Below are 6,864 nucleotides of genomic sequence, written 5' to 3' on the forward strand. Positions count from 1 at the left end.
CGATTTTATTGGGTGCTGCATCTACAGTATTGACAGCTGTTTAACTATAACACTAAGGGCTAGGTTTATCACAGTTTAAATTCCCTGTTAAAATTTTGCATTTTTCTACCTTGTGAATTTTTTTTCATGCTTTTATGAAAACTTTTCATTTCTTTTCCCAATTTTTAAAAACATTTTAATAATCTGGCTTAGTTAGCAAGGCATTTTACCCTAGCAATCTGCAAGGCAAAAAAAAGGTATATCCCATGGGTCAAATTTGTAATTCATTTGTAGTGCAAGTTTGGAAACATAAAAAGAAAATCGTTTTTCCCCTCCACTAGTGATGGAAAAAAACTGAAGTTTTCCTTGAACTCTGATAAATCTGCCTCTAGAATCTGTAAATAAAGGATATACACTACTTGTGGATATTTCACCAATTTTTACTGGCATGTCTGGAGCATACCTGGCTTGTAGCAATGCGCCACTGCAAAGTTACAAACGGATATGTGCAGAGGTACACATCATCTGATTTTACTATTGCTTGTGTGTGCGCCATTAATCATATATGTTAGTACAGCATAATGATATACTGATTATTTAGCTGTTGGCACAAAACTTTGTCTGATCTGCTGTAATACCTTCCAGGTGATTCCAGAAGGTTATTTAACAGTGGTCATGGTGGTGTTCTATTTTAGTGTCACAATGACACCTAGTGGCTACAGTGTAAACAGGTGTTTACTATCAAGGAGTGGGTAACTTTATTGTACTTGTACTAACTGAATGTCAGAATCTTCTCTTCTGATTTAGGAATAATAATTATTCATAGGATAATGTACTTGAATAATTTTTTTGTAAGTGGCAAAATTATGTTGATTTTAGTTACCTTTTACACAGTTATTTGTGAACATCATTTATAAAATGCCACATTTATATATTCCCCTTTCCAGCATCATACATAAAATGCAATAACTTGGTAGCATAAAAAACTATATTAAAATGCATATGCACCCTGTTAGAAGTGTAAATTTTTCCATGCACAGGCCAGTATTAAAATGCCAGCACTGCTATGCATGACCATGTTGACAGCTTATTGGCCTGTGTATCAGGCCAGAATGATAGCCTCCCTGATATATATCTCATTTAACCCCAAATGAAGACTGGTAAAGGTAAGGTAAGGACTTCAATGGATAGTAAATATGAATGACACCCAACTCCTACCACTATGTGATTTGATGAATGGCCTGGAGATAAAACTATCAAACTGACTTTTTTAGTACCTTTGCACACAAAATGGGTGATATGTACTGGGTCATATGTACATATTTATCATAATAAATATGCTGTCAACGTTTTCTCTGCAGTGGGCCAATTATCTCAAATGTCAGTGTTTTTACTTAAGTTGATAAAGAAGTCAATATTACTGGGTTGGCCCCTAGCTTATTAGTGCATTAGAGGACTGTATCCATCTCATGTGCCAAAAGTTCCTTCAATCCCACCCTGTTTAGGGGGAAAGAATAAAAGAAACAAAAGTATGCTACATTTAGTCTAACCCCCCCCCCACATTGAATTTATTTCATCCAGACTGTAGCTAATGGCTTCTGTGTTATAATGCCTTCAAAAGGGGCAAACCACATCTTTAGTAGCATAGGGAGTTAAAACCTTTAGAGGAAAGTAAACATCCTAATAATAGAACACAGACTAGACTAGAGCAGCCATATTTCAGTTGCCTATACATATTAAAAGGGATACTGACAATGTTCCCCAATTTTGTAAAAATTAACAAAGGCTTTAAAGTGAGGTTTACACATTCCTATTTATAGGAGTCATGTTAAACTCGCTAAAAAAAAGGGCATTTGTATTTGATTTATTTTTAATGTAAATAATTTAATTTCCTTGTGCCCATTAGCCAGCCAATTTTAAACTTTGTGCTGTAGCACCCTGACCTGCAAACTGTGTAGTCCCAGTAGTATTGGATCTGTCTGTCATCTGGGCTTTGGATTATGTGATGTGACCATAGGCTTATAGTACAAAGGTAAAATCGCAATCAAGCCTATGGGAGTAGTGCCATTTTCCAACACTAGATTTGGTACTGCTGGGTCTACACGGCATGACACAGTTGAATGTATATATTTTTTTTCACTATCTTTAAAAAAAGGCTTAATGTCCTGATTGGTTTTTAGCGTTGCTGACACGGTTCCTCTTATTTATAGGAATGTCAGTCTCACTTAAATAGAGGTTGTATTTTCTGACATGTTATGGGTTTAGATTTCAAGTATTTCCATTTTTAAAGTTTGTATTGTGTTATCTACTCTGGCTTAGTTATGGTTTTTTATTCTCTTCCACTCTTTATTGCAAGCTGCAATGGTTAACTGACATTTCTGTGAGACTGTTAGCCTGATGCTGATTGCAGAATCCCTGCCAGAAAGTGAGAGAGCGCTGCTGTGTTTGTCTAGAAAGGATATGAATATGAATCAGGAAATATGGTGCAAGAAACTAAATTCATTGGTTCTGGTATAGCCCAAGTGGCATCAGTCAGCGAAAATGAACTTTTTGGCCCCTAATTTACCTATTGCTGTATGAAATAATTACAGAAGCCTAAAGATGCCCATAAATTTTATAATGCAATTGATCATTTTGGCGAACCACCAAATCTTGATGGCACAATTGCACTAAAGCAGAAATATTTGGTAGATGTGTAATTCAACATAGGTTGCAGTGGCAACATGGAGTCAGTATTGGGTGATTTGATGCTTTTTTGTTTTTTCTTTTATTGTTGATCATGGAAGACCAATCATGTAAATAAGGTCATAGCTAGGTGTGTGGAGAATCATGATCTGGCAAGTCTGGTACTTGACTGAAGCCTGCTTGTTTAGAGATCTCCTTGTAATTTTAGCTTTGATCTTTTTCTTATAAAATTCCATTTAAAAAACAAACAAACAAACAAAAACAAAAAAAACTACAACAAAATAACATTTACTTAGCCAAAAGAAATGTCCCTTACTCTTGTAATGTCATTCCTTTGCTCCTGCAATGACACTTTACATAAGAATGGTTCCAGTCAGGTAAAGTCCTTTTGGCCAATTAAGTTTTTTTTTTTTTTTTTGGACCATACTTTAAAAATATGCATTTGTTTTGGAATGAGCACCTTTGAAAAATATGTATCTAGAGTTAACAGCTTACTTAGGTTTAGCTCTATAAAACTTTTAGCATCTCCAAGCCCCACAAAGATATTGCTGTAAGGTTTCCATTGGGTGTGCGTTCTAGCAGTGTGGTTGGGCTATGGCACTAGATTTTTGAAAGCGGAACAGCCACTGCTCACCAGAAGCTGGTCCCTTTCCATTGGCTTTAATGCCAGTTATCTTTCTCTAGCCATAATAGCAAGAATGGAACATCATCATTAATGTCAGTGGAAAAATGACTCCTTAATAGAGGGCATTATGGAGACAGTAATGGATTCGCTAGTGTGCTTTTTGCCTAATAGTTGTTTACCTCTTGGGTTCTGTTTGCTGGTGCCAATGCTGTGTTAATGAACTTTTGCTCAAATATTTGTCAGTATAAAGTGGTTGCCAACAATACTTGTTAGCATCATGGCCATGTGTTGTATTATTACTTGCCATCATTTCATTCAAACTCGTCTTGCTTTCACTCTGCACTTACTGTTTCTTATAAGGTGTATTTCTGAGTTTAGAAGGTCAGCCTACTATATCTCAGCACCTGCCTTGTAGCCCTTGTCGGGGTAATATACTTTGCACTTTTTAATATTCCCGCAGAACCCCTTCCACCACCATTTCAGCCTTCGGGCATTTCTATTTCAGGGCTTTTATCAGTGCTTGTTAAACCTTAGGTCCCCAGATGTTGCTGCATCACAACCCAGCATGCTTTAAGCTGTATTCAAATGTTGGAAGGAGCTGGGGCTCATAGAATGCAAGTTTAAGAAACACTGACCTAGAGGTAATAAAACAATAGACTTGGGTATGTCTATAGCCAGAGACATCTTTAATCTGTTATCCAACCGCTTAGATGGTTATTGCAGTTCATCTGCAGTTGCCTCAGCTAAGCTTAGAAGGGAAATCACTCCAGTCTTATCACCGGTTTGCTTTTTTTTTTTAAATTTGTATTTTCTTACCCTAAATCCTGTTAATATGGTGTATATTAATAATATAAATATTTTTGTTTTAAAAATGTGCTTTTATGTGATTCATGTGTGACGACCCTTTTCCCTCCCACATTGCCATTTCATATTGCACTGTGTACAAATGAAATAAATACACTTCTTCCTGCCTCTCCCTGTACTCTAGCTATAGAGGAGCGCACGCAACTCTTTAATTCCATGTGTTCTGTATTTCTCCCCCTCAAAGCAGATTAGGTAGGGATGATAACAATGGAACGGCAAATCCCTGATTGGATGAATTGAGCCCAGTGGCACTGCTTTCTTGCTTCTTTAACGTGCAATACCCTCTACTACTTTTTGTTAAACCCCTTTACTCATTAGTTGCCTGTTCATACCTCCTCAGTCTGTTGTATATGTGCCAAAGTAATGGTATTAATGGGCTTCACACTACACACATATAACATGTATTCACATTTCCATGTTGCCATCTTTCTTCCTTTCGCAAAGTTCATGATAAGTAAAGGAAGGGAGAGGCTATAAGGAAAGTTACCTCAGCAGCGTTTCCTCCAGGGTAGGAAGCCAGTGCTGCCTTACTACACGCCATAACATTCAAATGTTGCTTTTTCATGAAACATATCTTTATGATGGTGCTGCTTATCTGTGTTCTAGAAAGTAGTATTGGTTATGGAAATAAGTGTTTGAAAGGTTTGCGTTGTTTGCTTGCAGTGTGAGTTAATGGTGGTGGTGGTGAAATTGTATTACGATTATTCTGCTGCACTGCGCCCCTCTACTGTTAATGATGCCACCCGGGCCCAGCCCCCCATAATTATTGATGGTGTCTGATATGGCTGCAACCACTGTAGCTCAGTCCAAAAATTCATATTTATGGATTATTCTGTGCAGTTAGGGGACCAAGGATGCATTATTACCTCTTATGTTTACCTGCAAATATTTGAAATACACATGCCCCTGGCTTGCCTCCAGTTCTTTAGCCATATTGGTATGGGAGGGGGTTTAATGACACATTCCCCTTTTGGTTTGCTTTGTGAGATTATTAAGGCCCCCTTGTACTATGAGGGTATAAAACAGTGCATTTCCACTCACTACTCTTTATACACTGTTCTCTTCTTGGTATCTGGGCGCTGAGTTTGTTTTGGGAAAAAAAAACCTTTTTTTTTTTTTTTAAACTAATTGCTTTTCCACTTGTCTCTTTGTGCTGACCCCTGCTCCTATTACCTAAATGCACACTGGAATTTGATTTTCATATTGTGCTCCTCTAATTAAACTATTTGAAATTTGGAATAAATTTTGTTCCTATATTGCTGTCTCTCTCTCTTTTTTTCTGTTTGTACGTTCCCTGATCTTTCTTGGGTTTACTCATGGACACTTGGTCTGTCCAGCAGTGGAATGACTTAGTATTGGGTCCCACAGCAAGATCCTTGGGCCCCTAATCTTTGGGAACAAGACCTTTACCATAAACATATATTGCCCATGGGGTCCCCTATAGGTCTGAGTTTGTATCATAGTAGCAGTAGGTTTTGCTAGCACAAAAGGTTGAACATAAAGGATGTTTTTAAAAAGAAAAAGAAACCCATCATCAAGTTCAACCTTTTATGTAGTTCAACCTACCTGTTAAATCTTTTGAAGTCCATAAAAGCGGAGTGGCCAAAGCATTTGGTATTGTGTGTATGTGTTCAAGGGAGGGGATAAATAACTTGTATGGGGATCCCATACAACTTTGTCATGGCAGCCCTAGAATATTTTGTGATGTGTAATCTCTGTACGGCACTGCTTTAATGTGTCTGCTCTATATAAATAGCAGAAAATACAGCAAAATAATATTTCATGAAAAATGTCAAACCACTTGTTGCCAAATGGTTAGAGTCCGATTTCAAGAAATCTGTGATCAATTTAGCAATTGGCACCATGGATATAAATTGCGATTATGCAGGATATTTCAACTTTATTTTTATTAAATGTGCCCCTTAGACTCATGCAGGCATTTCAACAGCTTATTCTGAATTCCAGCTCCTAGCATTTCATATGGCACTTTGCCAGTGATGGTTTATATTGAACATAGATCATAGATTTGACAGTTGCAGATGCCCTCCTACTATAGTTGCCCAAATGTGGGGAACTGTTTCCTTTTTGCCCAGGCTCTATTTATGAATAAAGGGAGCAGCTGTATGACTTGGATAGTTGGCTCAAAATTATTACTGGTTCCTTCTTACAGGCAGTCTTTACTGCAATTGAAAGAGATACATCAATCACACAGAAGCTTTACAGGTTTTTCATTGTGCAGAACTATTCATACAAAGTCTTTAAATTAGTTTGTTGCTCTATGCATATGGATATGTCTATATCTATGCAGCTACAGTGGTAGAGCACAACTTCAATTAACTTGTGTTTCCTGGGCACTGGAGTGCATAAAACTGCACTGTATGACAAATGCACCCATAAACTTCCATCAGCACAGAGTCATGTTTAATACTTCTCCGTTCTGGCAAAGATTTTGGGAAGCATTTTTGTATAAAATAATTGGTTACTGCCATCATTTACTCACTCCATTAAAACAGTGTTCCCAGTGAGCATATTTACATTGAATATTTGGGTGTTGGTCAGAATGAAGTAAAAGTAAAAGTGTTGCAGTCTTGGAGAACAGTAGAAAACTAGAAAGGGAAGTTTGAGAACAAACTTCATGTTGGGTTTAAAAAATGAAATCTGATCTGTTGTTGGCTCCGCCCACTTTTTCTAACCTTGAGTACAAAGTCACC

The sequence above is a fragment of the Xenopus tropicalis genome, chromosome 1 (genome assembly GCF_000004195.4).
Source record: "Xenopus tropicalis strain Nigerian chromosome 1, UCB_Xtro_10.0, whole genome shotgun sequence".
Taxonomy (NCBI): domain Eukaryota; kingdom Metazoa; phylum Chordata; class Amphibia; order Anura; family Pipidae; genus Xenopus; species Xenopus tropicalis.